Source organism: Solea solea, chromosome 4 (assembly GCF_958295425.1).
Source record: "Solea solea chromosome 4, fSolSol10.1, whole genome shotgun sequence".
In the NCBI taxonomy this organism is placed as follows: domain Eukaryota; kingdom Metazoa; phylum Chordata; class Actinopteri; order Pleuronectiformes; family Soleidae; genus Solea; species Solea solea.
In genome coordinates, this window is record NC_081137.1 from 12442315 (window position 1) to 12466646 (window position 24332).

The 24332-nt window shown below is 40.3% G+C and overlaps 1 protein-coding gene across 1 annotated transcript in view; it reads left to right on the forward strand.

Annotated features, from left to right (window-relative positions):
• The first annotated feature begins 708 nt into the window (after window positions 1-708).
• Window positions 709-24332, forward strand: part of nlgn2b (neuroligin 2b) — a 77542-nt gene continuing 53918 nt past the window's right edge. The window contains exon 1 of the mRNA XM_058628165.1: window positions 709-1605. The gene's annotated coding sequence lies outside the window, so the exon portion shown is untranslated. The remainder of the gene's footprint in view (window positions 1606-24332) is intronic.

Below are 24332 nucleotides of genomic sequence, written 5' to 3' on the forward strand. Positions count from 1 at the left end.
TGGTTCTGATCCAAATATTACTCTATCCTTCCTCCCAGTGATGATTTCCTGGATAAAATACCCCCAGACTGGCTTTTTGAAAATAAATAAATATAAAAATGAGCCAGTCTTTTCAGCGATTCTTTCCAAGGAACGGCAACACAAGATCCAGCTCCCTTCAAAGAGTCGCAAATCCCATCGCCAATGTTTAAATGAAATGCAGCATAAGCCTTGTGCATGTATTTTAGGCATGGGTCTTGCTTTACGAAGGCTGCCATGTCTCTACAGCGGCCTGAGTCAGGGCGAGGGTTTCACATTTTGAAGTGGAAGCTGAAGTAGCACATGAAAAAGAAATGAATCCCATGGCATGAAGGCCACCGTAGCTCCCTGAAGCAGTCGCACACACGCTAAAAGTTGTGCGGAAAAGTTTGATTTTGAATCCATCCTCATTGTTATTGACATTACTAGCCCAACACTGTATATATTTAAAGCTAGACAACGAGATGTGACGTCAGTGCTGTGTCAAAGCAAACGTGCGCATGTTCATCCAATTATACGTCGCAGCTCCTCGTCATGACAACTTTGCTGTGTGACTGAACTACTGAAATATTACTTGTTCTCTCCTGCATGCGCGCGCGCGTGTGTGTGTGCGCGTGCGTGCGTGAAAGAGAGAGAACGAGAAATTGATGGAGCACACGCCGTGGGATCTTCCTCAGCGTTGTGATCAGCAGCTGTGCTCGTGCCCCCACAACTGCATCTCAGTATTTTGCAGCGAAATCTACTCTGCTTGAAAAACCATGAAGGCTAAACAGCCTGTCACACTGAGCCACTGTTTTGTGTGAGCATCAGACGCCAAGTGGAACCAAGAGAGAAAGAGAGAGTGTGAGAGAGAGAGGGAGAGAGCGCGCGCGCACCACGCAAGCGCGTAAAGGCGAGATGGATACCTAATTATCGGTCTTTTCCAGCGCTATTCCACATTTTAAGTGGAGCGGTGCGTTGTTTGATTTTCGCGGCCCCTCACGGTGCAGTGGAGGAACACAACTATACATCGCGGATTTCTATCATCAGCGTGGACAAATGGGGGGAAGAGGACACAGCTCTTCGTTGACTCGTGAGGCGATCGCTGCGTTACGCATTTATTTCCCAGTGAGCGCTTGAATATTTACCCCCCCCCCTCTCCCGCTCTCTCCCCCTTCTTCGCTGAGAATCATCGCTGCTGCAACCTCAACGTTGCAAAAAGTCAAACATCAGTGGATGTAAGACGGAGAGCAGCAGGGTGTTGTCGAGAAGAGAGGGATGAGAGGAGGAGGAGGAGGGGAGCACTATGAGGTGTGATGTTTTGTTGGAAAAGCCGGAGAAAGGCGGACACGGAGGAGAAGGTGTGCTGCTGCTGCTGGTGGTGCTGCTGCTGATGTGCTGAAAGCCTGCGACAGCGCCGTGTCCAAGTCCTCCTGAGAGATCGTCACGAAGCGGGGGAAGAAATGGCCTATAGTTAGAACATCACTGACACACAGAGAGGACAAGAAGAGGATTTGCGTTCTTGGATGGACGGGCCATCACCATCTCTATCACCACCACCACCACCATCATCGTCTTATTCTCGGAACTTGCAATTCAGTCTTTAAGGTAAGTCATATGTGCACCTGTATCACCAACACAGAGTGTGTGTGTGTGTGTGTGTGTTGGGGGGCGGGGGGGGGGGGGGGCTCTATAATCATGTGTATGCGCAATGGTGACTCCGCACATTGCGCACGTTATCCTTGTTGACGCACTGTCAGAGCAGGCGTGTGAGAGATTTTGTGTGAAAATGACTTTGTTGCCACAGCAGATCTTTTTTCTTCCTCTCGGCGGGGCCCGCGTCCATTTGGCCTTTGCCTGTTGATAAGCTGTCACATCTCAACACGATCAGTCGACTCTGTGATCACTCAGCATCAGTGTTGTGTCATTTTCAAGCACGCTGCCGACAAGGCGACATTCATGTGATTGAATTGGAACCAGTCGGAACGGTTGCTATCTTCTCACCGGGGGCTTCAGTGTCTGTGTTTCCGTATGAATTATTTCGTTAATACTTATATTCCATGCATTCATGACTAATTACATGCGGTGCTTTGCTGTAAATGAACTCCTCTCAACGTGTGTGAATGAACCCGCTCAGGATGCACAAACACACCGAAACACACAGGTTTGCACAGCTCTTCTTATTAGAACATTTCATTGAGCCCTACCATTAATCCTAACTAAAACCAATTATTTCTTAACTGTAATCTAAACAATTCACCTAACCAGAACCAGATATGAGTATCTGCATCATTAGGACCAGACTTTTGGTCCCCATGAGGACTAATTGTCCTGAAAAAGTCAGTGTTTGCACCAGAAAAGGTCCTAAAAAGGTGATAAAAACAAGTATATGCACACACACACAGACACACACACTCAAGGCCTGTGCTGGAGAAAATGCAGATAGGATTGTGAATTAAATGCACACAGTCATGATCCAGCGAAGGCTCCATTAATATTCAGCGGTGGTTGGAGCAGTGCTCAGTTAATGGCAGACAACAGGACCTCTGTTCTGACAGGTCATGGATGAGAAATGGTGTATTTTCATTTTTTAGGGGGAAAGTGTGTTATTGTGTTTTTTTTACCACATATATATTTATATATATACCCCCGGTAGCTACTGACGAGTGACATTTAAAATCCATCAGAAAGCCAATAATGTGGTTTGGTAGACTTTTGCAGAATTTGTAGAAGACGTATTACTCTTGGTCATGTACTGCTGGAACTGCTATGATTGCTTTCGTAGGCCCCAGCAATCATGTCAGCCAGGTTAGAGTGGCATTTGGAAACTCTCTAATCGAACAGAACATAGTTGAAGACATTCACTTTTCTTTTTTTTTGTCCACAGGTTTCATAAATGCCACTCATTTACATAATTAAGTGCGTTTAAAATCAAGTTTTGGCATTGCATTTGGGAAGAAACTCGATTAAACATAAGAATAGAGACACAATAATAACCTCAAAGTATAACCAGGACCCCAAACTCAAACGTTTCATAGCAGTTAGAAATAAATAAATAAATCCCTATTTCTCTCTACAAATAAATCACTGATAAACGTGGACCAGGGCTGTGTGGGAAATATAAGTTAAACCAAGCCAGTGGTGAAAAAAAAAAAAAAAAAAACAGCTTCAGATTTGTAAAAGTTGCACTCTCACACACCACATCCATTACAGCTGAAGAGCAACCAGCACATGCGTGCCGCACTTGCATGATGGCGGCTCACCAGCAGATGGCAACTGTCTGTATTTGTCATTGGAAAAAGTGAAACCAGAAGATCCTCTTGCGATGGCACAATGTCACTTTTTCGTGACCAATACTGATAACACAACCTCGGATATTTTCCCAATATCATTATCAATCCGACACAGTCATCTTAGACCATTTGAACGTTGAAGCTGTTAACAACACATTTGTTCGAGCAGTTTTTAAGACATAATTCCCCGACTGTGTAACAATGACTCTGCTCCCATAAAGTAGAAATAAATAGCCTTAAACATGATTCAGCTGAAAAGCTTTTGCTTTTTTGCTTTGATTGTTATTTACACTTATTTGGATTGTGTTGGAGTTACCATTTTTTTATTTAAACTGAGATCAATATAAGCGTATCTCTCACATAAGCTTTTGTTTATCTTGTCACTAGTCAGATTATTCTCTATCCAAAGCTGGTGCTGATCTTTAGAGACCAGGACAGCCGTGAGATATATAAAGGTGTATATTTTTACCTCCATATGATATATCATATTGCATGTATCAAATTGCATATACAGACACCTGTGGTCCAATCTACATTTGTTGAATGCACTGCAGTATATTTACTTTTTAAAACCAAATAATGTATATATATATATCCCTATAATAATAGGGATGGCTCGAAATCACTTTTATGTGTCCAATACCACTACCTTGAGTATCCTTCAATACCAATACGAGTCTGAATCAGTATTTAACCTCTTTTAGAGAACGTACCTATTAATGACACATTTGTGCTCATGCATTTACCACCTAGAAATAATCAACCAATGCCAATATGACTTTTGGTGTCGGTATCGGCTCATCCCCGATTAAAATATTCTAACAAATCATTATAAAACTAAACTTTGTCATATGAACTTTTGGATGAAAATATAAGGTTTCAGTGACTTAGCAGCATAAAATGGCAACCACTGTCTCAATGAATCGGTTGTGTATTTCAACACACAGATGCTTTGCGCTAGATGACCACAAAGTAGTTGTGTTTGTGTCCAAATGACAAATGAAAGGATAAGGAAGGTAAAGATACTATATGCAAGCCTCTTTGTGTGTCCCTTCTTACTGTTGTTGTCCTTTGCTTTCAGTTTCTTCTTTGTCACGTGATTGGCCGCAAACCAAACATCCAATCACAGTGATGTCTTTTGTCAGCGGTTGGTTACGCATATCGGCTGTAAAACTGACAGAATTACTCCTGTCAATGCCAATAAAGACTAACGAGGCTGATTATGTAACTGTTAAAAATGTTTTCCTAGCTATTTTTCATTCCGGAAAAGATTTATCTGGATTTCTATCATCCACAGTGTATCGTATGGTAAAAAAAAAAAAAAAAAAAGCTGCAGTAAAGGGTCGATAAGGCTAATGTCATAGTTACTAGAGTGTTATCCTGTCCAGAGTGAAAATAGATAAGATAAATGTTGTAAAACAGAGAGTGGCTGCTTACTGGATTGAATGACAACGCAAAGTGTAGACTTACAATCCAGAACAAAAAACGTCTTAATGTTTAATGAAGTATGTTTGGGTAATATGTGTGCGAGGAAGGTGAAGTGCCCACTTCACTCTTCTCACGCATACAATAAACAGAGAAAACCATGCACCAGAGCTCTCTTAAAGGAGGACAAGGTTGTTGTCCTGTTTTTGTGTTATACAGTGTCTGTTATTGAGAGAGACAGAGAGAGCCACCATGTCACACATCAACGCTTATGTCATCACACACTCAGTAGTTAAGAGGGATAGTTGTATAATTTTACTTTGGTATGTCACTGGCAATTGTTTTGTAATTGTGGTTTACTTTTATTTTTTTTGTCGAAGCTTATTTTTTGTAAGAAAGTAAACCAAAAGGAAACACTTGGATTCTTCATTAAAATGTTGATGACATTCAAATCTGCATCGTTACAACAGGTGATTGCACAACATACGGATTTAGCATTTATATAAAGTATAAATGTATATAAAGTATATTCTGTATGTAACACGGTACTCCACAGTATGATCAGTATCTCAAGTGAAATCCTGATTGCACTGTAAATATTGAGCTCATACTGTATATAGTTTGGTTACTTAAAGTATATACTGTATATTTTATTCTATTTTATAATCTTAATAGTCAATGTTTATCTAAATGTGAAAATGCATCTTTACACATTTGTAATGTATGAGATAAAAGATGTAGTAATAAAGCAAATGAAGCATATTTAACTTTAGATAATTTAGTTAAATTTAAGTTAAACATAGTTCCTCTCCTGTAAACTACAGGTGGAATTTGACTGTAGTTAAATACTATATGCACTATGCGAAGAAATATAGAGGGAAAAAAATATCTAAATCCTAGTTTTGTAGTCATTACTTAAATGATTATTCTATCAGAGAAGTGTTTTCCTAATATGTAAACAAAATAAAAAAAACATACAAATAGCATTAAATGTGAATAAAGAAAAAACATTAAATTCTGATAAAGATGTGGCCTCTAAAAGCAACACATCGACAGTGCAATTGTATTCTCATTCTCATACTATGCAGTTTAATTCAACATACTTTTGAGGTATTTAAAATAAAGTAATGTAACCTCTTTCACAATGAAATCTGCCGATATCACCAAGATTTGTATAACTTTATAACGCTAAAATAGGTGATTAATACCTTTCCCATTAAGAGTATTTGGTATGTCCTGTGGTGTTAAAGTTGACTCTGTAGCTCACCGTGATAATGTTTCAGTGGTTGTTATCTTGCATCTTTAACTTTGGTCTCTCTTTGAATCAATCGCTGCAATGATCTGATCATTGAAATAAATAATACTGAGCACTATCCCAAGTAAGGATACTACAGACATTAATGCTAACAGCTATATGCTAACAGGCTAACATGATGATTGCCTATCATAGCGTTGAGACAGAAATGGCACCTCACCAAGAAGAAATTAGCATTTTCTAATATTAAGATATTTATTTGAACTATGTACTATACAAATTTGAACCTTAAACCTGTTCAGAATTATACAGCCTACAAGTGCAGCAGGCCATCTGATTCGGCTGGGGGTGCCGTAAGCACAGGTCAGGCCTAAATATTTGGTTTAGCTGTGAAAATGAAAGACACAAGATAATCCATCCTACTGAGTGGACAGTCACAACACCAAAATCTATTAAAAGCAATGTGTGGAAGTATTTTGGGTTCGACACTGCAGATGATAAAGTAAAGAACAAATCTGCTTACTCACTAGTTAGCTTAGCTTTTAGCCCCACTCGAGTGAAGAAGTGAAGTGCAAGAAGTGTTCTACCTTTGCTTGACTAATAAGAAGGGTTGTAATATATAATGTAATCACATTTTGCGGGCGGGTGGAATAGAGTGGAATGTCAAGTAATACTTGTTTGAACTTGATTTTTTGAACAAGTGACAGCAAGTGTGAACATGTGTGAGTAATTTCTCATTAGAGACTTTCCTAATTAAGGCTTATTCATATATCACTGGAGAAATTTCACTTTGACTCAATGGTCAAAGCAGTGAATATCATAGAATCCAATTGATCCTATCAACTGCATGCATATTGATAAGAGGGCTCCAAATACAAATATCCAGTCTTGGATAGCACTATAACACAGTAAGGATGAAGCTGACCAGTGATCTGTTTTTAAATGTTTTTTAAAGTTTCTCCAGATGCTTCTGTGGTTCTGCTGTCAATCCTGTTTTTTAGGTCACAACACTATATGTCGCAGGCAGTGATGAGATTAACGGCATTAAAATAAAAGATGTGTTATTTTCTTCAGTAACGGGTAATCTAACAAATTACTGTTTCAATCATTACAACGCCGTTATTGTTACAGACAATAAAATGTGGGCCATTACTGTAATTAAGATCATTGAAACTGTTTTCATCTGACCAGGTTCTCTCAGCAACACAGGACCTGCAAGTTTTTTCTTTTTTTTCTTTAACCAGACACATGCCTAGCGAATTCTAAGGTAGCGTTTTCAAACTGGAAGTACATTTGTTGTGTTTCATTGTTCTATTTCTGGTTGAGTGAACACTGGCGCGCTTTGCTGTAGCGTTAGCGCACCTGTTGCCCCCTGTCTGGCTGCTCACATCTGGCTCCTGCCACATCTGGCTCCTGCCACTGCCCGTAACAACAATGAGGCTCAACAGAGTGAAATTGTGGCCTACACTCACCTGGGCTGTCCTGTGCTGACGTCCTCCGTCTCCATTCTCATCTTCACCAGCCTTCACCTGCCTTGTCGGAGATACTTTCACCACAGATCTCGACGCAGCTTCCACAACAACAACACCACCTACAACTCCATAAAGTCATTCTGGTCCACTTCTCGACATCCTCCAAGAAACACCAGCTGTGGGTTGTTGTGCTGTCAAGCACAACACCACCGTCGTCAACTCCGTTCTCTATAACATCCTCTCACTGACGAGCAAAGGTCTTCTCAATAGGGATCTCCTCAACGACCAGAAGTTTGAGTTTTTATTTCTGACAGAAACGTGGCAACAGCTAAATGACTCCCCTCAACAAAGTTACTCCACCGGGGTTTGTTGATAACCGTCAACCCTGTGGCTCCGGCAGGGGAGGAGGTCTCGTGATGATGCACCACAGTAGTTGGAAGGGCTTGTCAGTTTTCACTCCTGCCTTTTCCTCATTCCAAGCAGTTGCATCTCTTCTGCCTGGACCCACTCCCACCATTGTTGCCACTGTCTATCACCCCCCTCTCACTATCTCCAAAACATCCCTCCCCCATGTTATCTCATTTCGTAAAATCAAGGACATTGACTTTTTAAACACTACTATCAATAACCTCCCCAGCATGGACAGTCTCCACACCCCCAATGAACTGGTTTCACACTAGAAACAGTCTCTAATGCATCTTAAATAACATTGCCCCCCTCAAAACCTGGACTGTATCCTTCACCTTTTCTGCCCCATGGTTCACTCTGTCAACTCAAATCTAAAGGTCACTAACAGGAAAATGACTCTCTGTTCATAAAAAAATGTACCACAACCACTCCAATCCATTAAAAGGACTGTTTAACACAAGCAACACCTTCATACTACTCTAATTTAATATGTTCCAATCAAGGAAATTCTGTTCTTTTTTTCCCTACTAAACAATATCACACAACCTCATAACTCACTCCCTCCTCACATGTATTCCACAACATTCTGTAATGCACTCATATCATTCTTCACATCCAAAATTAACACAATCCATCAACAACCCATCCCAAACATCTCCCAAACTCCATCTTCCCTGGTCCCCTTTGTGTCCCTCACCCACTCATTATCATCTACCCTCTGCTTCTGTAATTTGTGATCTCATTAAAAAATCCAAATCTTCTTCCTGCCAGTTGGACCCCCTCCCAATGATTCTAGTCAAAACCACCCTTCCGTCCCTGGTACCCCTCATGACAGAAATAGTGAATTCTTCCCTCACCTCTGGTATTGTCCCTTCTTCATTTAAAACAGCTGCTGTCAGTCCAATTCTGAAAAAAACCTGGTGCAGACCCAAAAAATCCTTGAAAAAGCAGTCGCTACTCAACTCCTCACCCATCTTTCTCCTAATAATCTGTATGGACAGTTTCAGTCTTGTTTCCGCCTCCTCATAGCACAGAAACATCACTTAAACTTAAAATCACCAACAACCTCCTCCTTGCAGCTGAATTGGGACTATTATCAAACCTCATCCTGCTTGATCTGACTGCAGCCTTTGACACCATCTCACCCACCATCCTCCCAGACTTTGCTCCATTGGCATCACACACACACCCCTCACCTGGTTTAAATCCTCCCTCTCTGGCTGCACTCCGTTCATTCAGTTAAAATGTAATCCCTGTCACCACAGGTGTGCCCCAGGGCTCTGTCCTGGAGCCCCTGCTCTTTATCATTTACCTGCTCCCCCTTGGCCATATCTTCCATAAACACCACATCCACTTCCACTGCTACACAGATGACACCCAGCTCTACCTGTCCACCAAGCTCAACTCCGCTCTCCTACCTTGCTCCCTCATCAAACTGTCTCCTCGAAATAAAGTCCTGGTTCACCTAAAACTTAAAAAAAAAAAAAACCCCAGCAATAAAACACAATTACTTCTAATTGGCACTAAATCCACCAAACCATATTTTTTTTCATATCCATCGCATCCCATATCAATAATGTTACCCGGTTCGCCTACTTCCACCTCCGTAATATCAACCATCTCCGCCGCTCTCTCACTCCTCACACCACTGCCATCCTGGTCCACAGCCTTGTCACTTCCCGTTTGGATTACTGTAACTCACTTCTGTCTGGTCTCTCTCAAACAACCCTCCATAAACTCCAACTGGTTCAGAACTCAGCCGCTCGTATCCTCTCACGAACCCCCTCTATCCATCACATCACACCCATCCTACAGCAGCTCCACTGGCTCCCCATCACACGTCCCATCAGTTACGAAGTACTTCGCCTTACTTTCAAAGCCATCCACAACCTTGCACCGCCGTACCTTTTAAATCTCTTCCACATTTCCACTCCTGTCTGCACCCTCAGAGTCTCCTCCATCCACCTCACTGGCCCTCCTGACCGCCTTGTCACCATGGGGAGCAGAGCATTCAGCCGCTCTGTGCCCCAGCTCTGGAATTCCCTCCTAAAAACTCACCTGTTCAGAATGGCTTACTCCCAATGACCATACAGCACTGTTCAGTTCTATTGTCTTTTATTATTCTATTTTATTTTATTCTGTTTTTATGTTTGCTTTGTATGTAAGGTGACCTTGAGTGTCAAGAAAGGTGGCAACAAATAACATTTACTATTAATGATAATATCTACACTAATGTATTACATTTGATAGAGGTCTCACAAAACTGGATTAAAAAAACAACTTGTATTGCTTTTAATTTAATCAGCTTGGCAGTGCGGCATCTCCAAAAATGTTCTCATTATATGCACTGCAGCCTGACACACATCCTCCCTGTATACTGGCTTTTTTTTGTTGTGTGAAGATGTCAAGTCAGAGAAAGGGGGGAGGTTAAAATGACCCAGCTTTTACTCAAGTCACAACCAAGGAGGAAGAAAGCAGGAGAATAGCTCTGACCTATTATCCACAAGCATTGTGAACCCGGAGAAACGCCTGTGCAAAAGCCATGGCAACCAACTTGTGTAACATCCTTTGAACAATATCACATAACGGTCTTCCATCACATTAGCCAGAATAAGAGTCATTCTGTCTCATAGAGTCTGGGAAGAAAAAAAAAAATCAGAACCAAACCCCATTAAATATCTGGGAATGTCTTTTATGAGCAGCTGAAGTGCAAGCCCATTAAAACAGGACACATGTTTAAATTAATCACATATGATTCATAAATGACCCATATTTCTTTGGTGGGTTTGCAGACACTGCGATGAAACATGGCATCTTAGAAAAATACAGTTGCTTCTTGTGTTTCACTGGTGTTCATGATTCACCTTGTTCATGACGCAGCGCAGGCATTAGGCAGCTTGTGCTATTAGAAAGGTGTGGGCAGTGTTGACATGAGTTAGACACAGGCATTTCAAGTCTTTTTGGTATTAGGACTAAATTATTGATCTCATTTTGAAACAAAGCAAAACCACAAATGCTGAATTATTTTTGCTCTAATCTAATTATTTTTTGCTGTCCAATTTAATTTATATATATCTATGTATATATATGTATATATATATATATATATATATATAAGTTCTATTCTATTCCTTGCATTGTACATTGTTATAAATACACAGTATAACAGTAGATATTGATCTTCCATAAACACCACATCCACTTCCACAGATACACGGATGACACCCAGAGATACACCTTGGAGATACCTTGTTGGACTCCACCTGTCCACCAAGCCCAACTCCGCTCTCCCACCTTGCTCCCGTGCATCTTTTAAACCCATTCACTCGCCGTTTACACAGCCGCGAGGAACAACATGGGGTTAAGAGGACTTTTTTTTTTGCCAAAGTGGCCAAAGATTTACATCCCCACAACACAAGGAATACCAGGTGTACACACACAGCTTCCCTCCATCCCAGAGTCCCTGTCAATTTGCTAACATTATTCCTTTACCACCACGTCATCAACTCTGCTCTCCTCATTCTCCCTCCTTGGCCCTGTCATGGTCTCCCAGCACATCAGGTGCTGCTGATGATGAAGCAGCAGTAGACATGTCTGCAATTTTTGAGCACTTTTGGGCATCCATCAGTAACAGCTTCCATTTTTTTGGGGCCGAATTTTCTCTGCACCTCCCTTGTGCTTTGGTTTACCCATTTTTCTTTTTTATAGGTTTGCTCCAAACTATGAGATACTCTGAAGATGGAGGGGGAGGGAGGAGGACTACTAGTGAGAGAAATGATTGGGCCGGCCAAGTGTCAGTATAGGAAATGAACGGATGATCCGCCATCTGTGTCCTATGTGTCAGCCCACCCCCGGCCGGCAGTAATAGATATGACACTATACTTACACTAACCCAGTGTTACTATAGTAAATTAACCAATGGCCAGCCTTAAGGGGTTGAACAAATACCCAGAGGTGCATCGGCCCTGGGTAAATAGTATCCAGATTACATGTCCAGCCCTGGATGTGCTTTATTAAAGTGTGAGTGAATGGGTGAATGGGGGAAATTGAATAGCGTAAAGCAGATTTGAGTGGTCATCAAGACTAGAAAAGTGCTATATAAATACAGACCATTTACCATTTACATTTTCCGATGGAAAGGTGATAGGCTGCGAATGCTGCGTTATGAAGTTAGCTAATGCTTGTTTCATTGACTTCAGTTACAGTGTGGAACGTTTAATGCCTGAGCAAATTTGAGGAGATATGGTGCTCAGGGAAACGTTAATAGCCATGCCCCCATCTACTCCCTGCTGTCTGCTGAGTACTGTTAGTGCTACAGTGTAATCGCTCACTGCACCCCACACACACACACACACACAAGGAAAAACATTTGGTGGTTTCCTCTGTGCAGGTGCATATACTCACACCTTTCAGCAGGTGCACACCTTTCATGACCAATATATGTTGTTGTGCTTGTTAATTGCATCTTAATTGCTCACCAACTGAAGTATTTAATTTAACGTTGACTCACTTTGTTTTGGCATGAAACACATTTAGTTTGTATAAAACAATAATTCATTATATTTTATTTTGATTAGGTAAATTGGTTACTATAAATTGACTGTAGATGTGATTATATGTGGCCCTGCTATGGACTGGTGAACTGTCCAGGGTGTACCCTACACATTGCCCTATGTCAGCTGAGATTCCCCCGCGCGAATAAAGCGGTATAAAATGGAAGGATGGATATATTTTATTTTATTGAAAAAACAAATAGAATACGGGGTATCTCCCAGTTCCTCACGTATTGTTCAGACATTGCGAGTGATATGAGATATATTCTTTTTTTTCTTCCATGCTACTGTCAAAATCCTAAGCACTCGCTCCTGCTGTGCGTTGCTCACCCTGATAGAGGAGAGTCTGCTCTCTTCTCCTCTGCAGAGATGCAAACGAGAGCACAGCTTTACGACAGCGGTATCGACAGTACTGCGTAATCCTGTAGCGCGTATAGGATAAGGCTCACCTAAGTCTAAGATTTCTTAACAAAACCCTTTTAGAACTTTATCTTGCTAATAGATAGCCTTTTCCAATGGGGAAATTAAGTTTGTGTTGCTTTGTAAACCTTTGTACCCACACCAGCGTCCATAGAGATAATCAGTGATGTACATCACAGCACACGAGTTGTTGATGCACAGCTGCCTCCTTAGGTGCAGAAGAGTGAGTGCTTTACAAACTTCATTTTCCAGTTGGAAAAGGCTGTCTTACTGTGAGCTAAAGCGGGTAATGTTCTTGAAATATTGTAGACTGACCAGGTGTAGAATGTATTAGCTGAGCTTTAAGTTAAAGCTGTAGGTTGTAACATTTAAATCTAAAAAAAAGTGTCTGTTGCATTCGAACCATTGCCAAATTGGTCCACACAATGCTAATTAAGCACATTAGCTCCACATGACTCTCTTCTGTTTGTGTCAGTATAGCTGATTTTTGTTTTGTTTATGTTTTCGTGTCTGTGACACACTTTATGTCACACTTAGTAGGTGAGGCGGAAGACGCATGCCTCCGAGTAATGTGAAACAGCGTCATGGAGCAGCACTTTGGCTTAAAACACCAAGAAGAGCCCACAAACATAAGTGGACTCCACTGCTAAAAATAAACCTGGATGTTATGTAGGACGTCACAATTGTATGTTTTCACAAACATTTCCGATATTGAAAATGCATGCTCTGACAAAAGTGCTCCCTTAAACAACTGCCTGGAGTGTGTACTTACATTTACGTTTGTTTTATAAAATACCCCAATCTGCTTCTAGGTTTTTCTAGATTTGCCATACACATTAGGAAGCACACTTTTGCAAGTGTTGCATGAGTTGCTTGTGATGTACCAAATTAAACAGTATACTGCACTGTACTTGACCTTTAATTAAACATTTGAGTGACTACTTTATCCGTCCGGTGCCAAACAGGCTTTCAATTTCCTCTTTTCTTTCTTTTTATTCAATTGAAATTACTGGACAAACAAATTAAAATTGTTAAATTGTATAACCAGCGTCTCCTGTTTCGGTGTACTGCAGTGTGTTTAATGTAATTACATGGGGTGGCTTTAGTCTGTGGTTTTGACATCATTATTGATGCACATTGCACATGCCGAGTGCTGCAACATATCACCATGTTTTTATTTTTAAATGTTCAAATCAGTTGTTCATAACAACCTCAGGCTACAGGGCGAGACATCACATTGTGACTGTATGCTCTGGTTAATTAAATAAATAAAAAAACCTGGATTTCCACTGAGTTCAGACAATTATAAACATTTATAGTTCATAGTTGTTACAACTATCAACACATTTGTGTATTCTCAAAGGGTCAACAACTCCAGTTTGAAGTCTGTAATCCTTAAGTTTTATCAGTAGTGCCCTAGAACTCTCACATACATTTGCAAAAGCAATAGTGTGTTACTAAAAAGTGGAAATAAAATAGATTAAGGTACAAGTTAAACTGGACATTGATATGGGAGCGAGAATGTTATCGCATATAAAGTCAAGATGATGAAATACCCTTCCCAATTTCAATTTGGTGCATTAAAAATCTTTACTGTCACCTGTTAAAGGTGTTGTCGATTGGCCTTTCCAAACTAAACATGTGAGTTATGGAAGTCTATTTAGAAACATTAGCTTCTTTTTATGGTTGAAAAGCTCATTGTTTCTGCAGAATGAGCCAGTTGCTGCTTTTTGAGTGGTTTCAGAGCTAAACCACACCCCCGGAACACAGACTGTCTTGTGATTGGCCAGCTACTGAGAGCGTTCCCACTCTCTTGCGATTGGCCAGCTCCCGGCCCCTGCACGCCCCCTCCTGCCACAACTCTGCTTCTACAATGCTGAAAACACTGCTAGCCGTTAGCAGCGACTTTTGGGAAGTGGCTCCATCGCGGCCCCTCGTCGCAGGCCCTCAAAATATCCACAGTCACAAGAAACAGAGACAACTGAACCACCTCCGCCGCCAAAGCTGCAGCAGGACGTTTCATAAGGGTAATTATTATTTTTTTAGAATCCTGAACTCTGAGGACACAATGATGGTAGCATTCTCCCCTGCCCCCACCCCGACCTCACAATGTGTAAGCTTCTGCACTTTTAGACTGATCGTTAGATTTTATGATTTCATTTTTTCTGCACTACTTTGCCCATTTGTTGTTATTTTTAGATATCTTTATCGCTAGCCGGTGGGAGTTTTGTTTGCCTTTATGAGGAAATGACAAATGAAAATCTTGAATCTACGAAATGTGCATTTTACAGTAATAAGACAAAAAATGTATTGAATGTATAAAAATATTTTCATTTTCAAATATTTCCAAAAATATATACAGCGAGAACAGCATTTAACTGTGGTCTCGTTTTCTTCTCAGGTGTTATTGACAACTAGCTGATCACAGCTTTATCAGCTGGTCCTGGGACGGTTTGGGTAGAAGTGTCATTATACCTCCCTGTGTTGTTCGCCGGATACACCAGGAGTTTTCTCATCCAATTGCCCAAATATGTTGGCTTTCGTCCACCCCGTGACTGAAGTGATACATGGCAGGCGGCCACTTCTGCCTGGGATGACCAACTCTAGGATGGGGATCTTCTGCAACTCTTTTTCAGCAAAAAAGATTCTGGGTCCTTCATAACCTCCTCAAACACCATTGTGGTATCATTCAGTTTACAACCAGATTCAAAATACTCTCTGTGATGGTATTTTGAACGATTTGTCTATTTAAAATGTATTTTAAAAGTTAAAAACCGAACTGCCCTTTTGCCTATATGTCACGCTACACGTCATCAGTGCAGCCAGCACATCTGTCAAGGCACACTTGCCAAGCCAAGACAAGACAGTCCTCTTAAGGCAACGTTTCAATTACACTAAAGCGTCAACTGTATGTATTTACTCGGATGACTGATGACCTGAAGTCAAACTACCCCCCATGTGTGAGACAATACAGCAGGCTCATGTTTCACACTATGTGGCTGAACTCTTAGGCTGCAGCTTTCCCCCCCGACAATAGATGACACATGAGCCGTGTGCATCTGTAGGACCAGCTGCATGACATGCTTGTGTTTATCCATTATTATGACAGTTTGTGGTCAAAGTGAGAGCACCTATTGTCTCCCTTAAATAGGCCTGTCACAGTTGTGACATAAATGTCTGTTGCTGTAATCGCAATTATGTCATGGGTAATTGTGTTGATTGTTTTCATTAAATTTCAAGGAAACGGCTGAATGAAACGGAAATGTCATGTTTTCACCGCTATTACCACTTCGTTTCCCCACCATCTATTGTTCGACGTGGACTACTTGCACTGAAGTCATCTTGTTGTGCTGTGGTTTAATAGAACATTTAACCAGAAGCGTGATTGTATAAGGTACTGACATAGTCGGCGCTGTCTACATTGCACACCCCCTGTGCTAGGAATCAGCAGATGCTATCATATTACCAATAAATAATATTAGCCATGTTTTCACTGGGAGCTAGCATTTGTGTCTTGCTGGTTCTGGACTATGTGTCAATACAAACAGTGACAGGGAATCCCCTGCCGATTTTGTGCATGCAACTACATTTTGATATAAAGAGCTCTCTGGTTTATTTTCAGGGATAAGAAAAAAAAATATGCATGTGTTTCAGGAGAGTAAAAACATTCTGCTCTCACAGCTTCTCTGAAAAACATTTAATTATTGATGTGGTTGGATGCTCAGAACATAGCTGGGCTACAGTATATTACACCAGCAGCGGGAGCCGGGCTTTAGAAGCAGTGAATGACACTGACTGAAGAAACAGGAGCACACCAATCATACAGATACCAAATTATGTAAAGGACAACCGGAGTCACATCAACAGAGGACTGTCTAAATGGTGTTATCCATTCAAAATAACTCCAAGCATCTGCAGACCCAATGCTTTTCACTTCTCCTTGCAATTGTGTTCACCCCAGTGGAGCTCATTTAGTGGAGCTCTCTCATGCATGAGATCTTCTATACTGGACAATTAAAACCAGACAACTGGCTTCCTTGTTATAAATTCTGTTTTTAGAGTTTTCCCTAAAATAAGACTGGATGGTACCCATCACAAGAAATATCACTATTTCAGACAAACATCCACATGACTTTACATTTTTATAGAACAGAATAGAATAGCCTGTATTGTCATTGTATTGTGTACAACGAAATTGGAGTTGGATTTATGAAGAATTACATTCATGGCCACATGGTTAGCATAGTGGTCAGTACCTGGGTTCGTGACCTGGTCGGTACAAGGGCCTTTCTGCATGGAGCGTGTGTGTGTGTTTCAGACCAAAAACATGCAGATTTGGGGATTTGGCTAAATGGACACTCTATATTGACTGTAGGTGTTAGAGTGGATGCTTGTTTGTCTATGTGTGGCCCTGTGATGGACGAGCAAATTGTCCAGGGTGTACCCCGGGTGCACTCCTGATATATCAGATATTGGCAAAAAGTTCAACATAGTGCATCCCAAAGAGGGAGGGATAGGGCTGCATGCCTCTAAGTCAGGGGTGTCAACTCATTTTTGTTCAGGGGCCACATACAGCACAATTTGATCTCAAGGGGGCAGGACCAGTAAAAATAGTAAAATAATAGCATAATAACCTATGAACAACAAGAACTCCTTTGTTTTTTCTCCTTTGTTTTACATTTAATGGAGGACAATTTTACAAAACATGAAATTTCTTGAGAAATATAAGTGCAATTTCAACAATATCATGCCTAAATTTACTATTTACACAGCACAATGGATCTATAAAGGCACAAACATTTAGTCACCGGTATCTGGAGCATTTGACATTACGTTTAGGTTAGAGTGAAATTTTAACAAATTCATCCTGTGGGCCCGATTGGACCCTCTGGCGGGCCGGTTCTGGCCCCCGGGCCGTATGTTTGACACCCCTGCTCTAAGTCCTCCAACACTATTAGCAGTTTGATTGTGAAAAATAATTATGATTAAATATTTCAGAGAAAAGTATTCAATCTTGTCTTCTTTCTTTTTTTACCAAATCAAGGCACCACTCTGAAAACAGAGAAAGACAATCAATTGATTTCAAATTGGAGATATTTTCAATATCAATTTATCAGTCTACACAATAATTGACTGTAATATGTGAACTTCAGCAGATCGTCTTGATCATGTCGATGTGTCTGAAGGCATTCATAATTGGATCAATAAGGAGTTTAACAGGTGTACCTAATAAAGTGATTGGTAGATGTCCATGCGGTTGCTGAAAATACCGCAATGACATAAGTAACCTTATGTCATCAAGCAGTACTTTTGTAAAAAGCCTGCGCTTCATTCATTTTTTTCCCCTCCCTCTCAGCTGGCACTTTATTGTTCAGTGGATTGTACATCAATCATTTAATGGTTTTAGTGCAGGGGCGGAAAGCTTTCTGAGCTTGTTAGCTTTGTCACTAACTCGGCAACAAGTTCACATGGACCTATTTGTGCTCACAGCTTAAACAGTGCCTTCGTTGGCGAGGTACTGTTAACACTAATGCTCCGTCGCGGGAGGTTTAAGGAAAACAAAACCACTGTGACACAGCTGACAGGTTATGATTGCATCCACCATTTTGGATTCTATTTTTATTTTTTTTTTGCTTCTTCTCTTTCCTCAAAAGTCAACGCCGGCAGGTCGGCTTCCTGTCACTCGACACGTAAGTGAGCATCACAGGTGATTGCTCGAAGACAGCAAGGCAGAGGGTTTTCTACAAAAGAACGTGAGGCAGAATTTATGTATAAGTAACTGGGCCAAGTCTTTGCCCTTTAACCCTATTTTCTCTCACTGCACATGCACTTAAACCATACATCTGCAAGAGCTTTGGGATCGTATTCGTCTGATTTCATCTACAAATTCACCAGGCGTAGAAATCTGTGTGTCTGTTGGTACCACACTATTTGATTAGATTGCAATTGAGTGGGCTACAGTGCGAATGTAAAAGGATTTTTAATGCATCAGATTCTTTCTTGAAAGCACAGTGCGTATAGCGATCCACAATTTAACAATCAGATGTATTCACTTCCATTTTCTTTTATAATACAATACGTGTGTGTGTGTGTGTGTGTAGGATAAATACATCAGTAGAAGAATACTGAGAACAACAGAATTATTAGTTGATAACTGTGTGGCTCTGCCTCTGTCTACTGAATTTGATGGCAACTTTTCATGAAGTTAAACCATATTTACCGTTTCGCTTTCTACATCTGTAGAGACATGTTGACACAACATTAGATTACTGACTGAGACAGGCCTACCTGTGATTATAGAGCCACACTGTGCTGCTGAAATAGTGACTTTAACTTCCGAGACTATTCCGTGGCGTCAGCATTAGCAAGCGGAGGCAATTTCTGTCAATACAAGTGGCTATGATGCTCTTCTATTTGACAATACCCCTATAAATCTGGTAGAAATCTATATCTTTGTGTTGCATTGCATGTCACTGGCCTTCTTTGCCCCACTGTGGTGCACTATCCAGCCTGCAGCTCTTCTTCCTATTATAATATTTTGGTATCAACGTGTTGTGCATCGTCATCCACGTGTGCTTTTTCCAGCCAAGTATTCCTTTGCTCTCACGTGATCTTATATAAGAGTGGAGCAGGTGTGGCTGACTCTCTGTGTCTCTCATGGTGCTCCTTAGACCATAGTGCATTTTCCACAGGAGAGTGCACGCATGACTGGTAAGAAATTTGCCTAATTGGAACGCAACAAGACCACAATGTAAGAGTATGCTAATGATCTATTTATGTGAAGGGTGGTGTGAATAGTCCCCAAACGATCATCAATGTGGAAGGCAAGGTCAAAACACAGCTCACCTGTTTCTGTCTTGATTATATGACGTGGACAATACGAGGGTAAAGGTGTGTTTTACTTTATTTTTTCACAATTTTGGTTGAATGCAGTCTATATAGAAGAACTTTAGAACTTTTTAGAGCTGTAATAAATAAGATAACAAGATAAAGATGTGGTGACTGAGCTGTGTTAATATGCTGGATTTATGTCTCCATCAGTACACAGGGAGTGAGTTACTATCAATTGCTCCTAAATAATATTGATGATTAATTGAGTGAGAATAGCTTCATTAAGTAATGCACTTCTGGCAAGAGACGCAATCAACTAAATATTTGCTTTTACATTTTGAGTCCAAGAGGGTTTATATGCTGTATTAAGTGTAGTGTAACTTTAGTATTTTCAGTTTTAAGTATTTGACCCATTTTAAAAGGTGAACTAATAAATAAATCTGTGCAGAACCATCATACAATTATATTAATAAAGGAAGAAGATTGTTGGCCTTTAGTGAAAAAAAAAAAAACTTAAATGAAGAGCAGTTCTCGGTATGTGCAACACTGTAGGAAAAGTTTGGGAATAACAGTTGATTTAATGAAACTCTAGCATATTTAACATGGACATGAAGCGGCTGATGTGATGATGAGTTGTCCAGCCGGTGTGTCTCAGACGAGTTCCTGTCCTGACCGCGGTAATGTCGGCACACCATATGCCACTATACCTCATACAACCGCATTTCAAACTACCTAAACAATCACTTTAAAGTGCTCTTATCTCATTATATACATATCCACAAAAGAAGAACAGTGCAGCAGGACATTGATCCTGAGCATAAAGAAAATGCAGCCAAGGAGTTTTTTTTTTGCCAGACCTTAATCTAAGTGAGCACTTAGAGAGGCCCATGCAGGCGGAAGGTGAAAGCTCCTGCAACGTGCAAGATGCGAGGGTGACTATATTGCTATTTTTGAAAATATCAAAGAATAATGTTTTGCTTTCATGCGTCATTCATGCATCTTTCAACAGCATGAATATTTGTATCCACTGTCATTCCATGAATGTCAACATGCTATGCTGTGTAAATACATCATTTCATTAGATTGTTATCTCAGGATGCTAGCCTATTTTCACAAACTGTCACTATTGTGGAGCTTTGAGGATTAGAGGATGAGATGGAACTTGACATTCAGCAAACCACTGATCCATGCATGGCACCACTCTTTTCCTCACCTGCCTCATTTTTTAACCATGACAGGTTTTTTTCAGCTTGTTTCTCGTCTTTGTTCCCCACTCACGAGCACCCGTAGTAAAGCCTCTTCTCCTTCATTACCTTGACCTCACACTCTTTCCTGAGCTTTTCGAGTGTGTACATCCCCATCCTTAAGAAAGAGCACCCACCAAAAAGGAAAAAGAAAAGAAAAAAAGACATGTGCAAAAAAGTTATTGACTAGTTATATTGTAAACTTAACATAGGATAAATTCTGAATATCCATTTTCTCCCACATTTTCCTCCACTTGAGGGTTTTGTGTATATATGTATGTATGTATGTGTATATATATATATATATATATATATATATATATATATATATATATATATATATAGTTGTATGCAGCTGATTGTGTTAAATACTTAAAATGTTTTTCGATACATTTTTTTCTGCCCTAAATTTGACTTAAAGATATTATGTGTACATTAGTGCCTAAAACATGTTAAAAAAAATGTCAAAAATCAACTTTTATGGGGAAAAAACAAATCCACAACCCTACCAATCATTTTATCAGGACCAAACAAATTGATTCGCTGGTATACCAACCAACCTGCGTAACTGCACTTTTCATTATGAAAATGTGACCTTACAGGTGATCCAAACATGTTCTGTGTGGCACTTTTTACCCTTTTTTTGATAACCATCCAAATGTCAGGGGTATTTTTAATTTTCCCTTTTTTTCCCCTTTATTTGACAAACTAAAATAATAAAACATGATACACACACATCTGCTTAACTTAAGTAAATATAAACAACTCTCAGATGTCTGTCCACTCTGCACTGTCTGCACTGCCTGAGCGCTTGTGTATTTTAAATGAAAATAATATATAAACTAAATATTAAACAAAAAGTGAAACACAAAAAAACATTGTCAAATGTGAAAATGCAACATGCTAGTGATTTTGCAGCAGTTATTAAATTCTGAAGACAAAACATTTAAATTTTAAGTAGTAATACTTAAATACTAAAATATTGATTATTGATAAAATGGCAGAACTCATCAGATGAATCTGTTTGACAGTTAATACACAATAAACTTGTGTACTTTCCATTACTTTTTGCAAATGTATTTGAAGTTTTTGTAGGATGTGTTTAAAAAAAAAAAAAAAAAGAAATAAAAGCAGGTAAGAATTATTACAAAATAATTCTCAGTATTGCTGTACCACCTACTAACAAGACTTGAATGTGAAGGTTCGCAAATAAATAAAAAGTTAGTCATAAAATGAAGGTCTATTGTAGTGCAGCATGTAGAAAATACCTTGAACATTTTTAACTTCAGTTAGTCGTCTTCAGTCAGTTAATAAAGACTGCTTAAATATCTGCATTTGCACAGATTTGGATGATGCCATTTCAAACGAGTTATCATGTATGTTTGATGTATGACCAGTGGCCCAGCCAATTTCAACTGAACAGTGGCGTCACGTTTGCCTTTCTCCTCCTCCGCTGCTGCTGTTGTAGTCCACTGGGAAACTGTAGTGTTTCAGCAGACCTTGAAGTAGCTCGGTGGCTCCTCGAGCTCTGGCTTCTCACTTGCATTCTCCATGCGAGGCTTGTCTGTGCTAATGTTACCCCGGGATTCCACTGAATGCTCCAGCTGTCTGGCCCTGCTACATGCTGACAGAGCTGTGAACGGAGCCGGTGGGTGTTGATGGATACTGCGCATGCAGTACCGCTAGACATATTTTGAAAATATATGGAGAAAAAAAAATTCGGTACACAAACACAGTTACACCCCTATTTTCAAGGTTTAGAGCCTTGTTAATAGTGGGTGAGTGAGGGCGTATACAGGCCACTTACTTAACCGTAAAGTCCTACGTGTTAATTTGGTATGTTATAGTGTCAATGTAATGCAAAAATGTTTACTTGAGCATTCATTATTTTATAACATTACTCATTCTTTTATGACATTATAACCCCATATGTTCGCCTAGTAACGGAAGGAAGTTTCTGCTTTGATGGATGTGACTGTCACAGCCAGTAATGAATTAGTCAGATTTACACGTTGCCAGCCAAATGTTCAGAACACTTCCCCCATCGAAAAACATGAGCCACACAGTTGACAGTGCATCACTTACTAGACAAATGTGATACAGTGGAAAAACCACTGACCTGGACTGCTGTCAACCAGATGCACCGGTGTATCTCCTCCCCCCGATGAGGCCCGATGCGTGATGCAAACGCGCGTACCGCGTGACTCCAGTGTGGCGTCATCACTTTCGCATTTAAAGGAGGCTGAATCAACATCTGGCCCATAGCTACATTCAGAATTGTGAGTTTCCTGTCAGTCTGAGCTCCTCACACTCTTCTGACTCTCCATCAACCCTGAGTCAAGAATAAAGCTGATTGCAGTTTTGCAAGGGGGTATAGTACGTGCCCGCCTGCGGATTGAAGCTTTAATTCAGTGTTATCCTATAAATCTCCTTTTTAATTGCTCCCCTCTAGACATACTTTAATGTATTGTCTTCAGCTTTGCAGCCTCCTTCTGTTTTCCCCCTCTTTCATAACTTGACATAGATTATCATCAGCTTCATTATTACTATTATTATTTGGAGTTTTATATTTAAAAGAACATTGCTGAGACTGGGCATTCATGGTTATATGGCTAAGCTGCCATGTCTATTTAACTTAGTGGGCCATTCTGTTCTTAAATTAGGTTCATGCTTGAGGCAACGCAGCTGTCAGACGGCTCCCTCAGACGGTGTGCGTTGTCCACTGACACCTAGGAGCATGCTACCACTGCTAGCTTTTTACTTAGATCATCGGTAATTAACGTGTCACCAGATTGCGGGCACTGTCCTCTTCCTCGTGATGATGCATTCCCCCACTTACAGTTACCCAACACACCAAGGCTGAGTCTCCACTGAATACGTGTGCGCTGTGTGACAGCTGCGGCGCTGATCGCTTCTTGGCCACACAGGAGGTGTGTCACTGCACACCTGCTGTGGCGCTGTCGCTGTGTTTCGCACGTAGGCTGCGTGTAAAAATGACTACTCTTGTGGTTTGAAAAGTGAAGTCCAGGAAGAGGGCTGAACAATTTATTTAAATTAGATCAGAATTGCAATATGGCCTTCAGAGTTTTTCAAATAGAATAGAATAGAATAGAAATACTTTATTCATCCTTAAGGGGAAATTGTTTAATTTGTTTAAAATCGCTGGACGTGCAACATTTTGTTCCCACCGAAATGTGTGTCAAAAATACAATTTGAGATTAAATATTGTCGTAACCTACACATAAACACTTATTCTACAGAAAACAAATATCACACAGAAACCATTTAAAATACTCTGTTTTTCAATGAAAATTTCCCATTCCATCACAAATCATATCGCAATTTCATTCAAAATAATCACAATTACACATTTATTCAAAATCATTTAGCCCTACCCAGGAAGTCAGATGTAAGTAGCAGATATCCACCAGGGG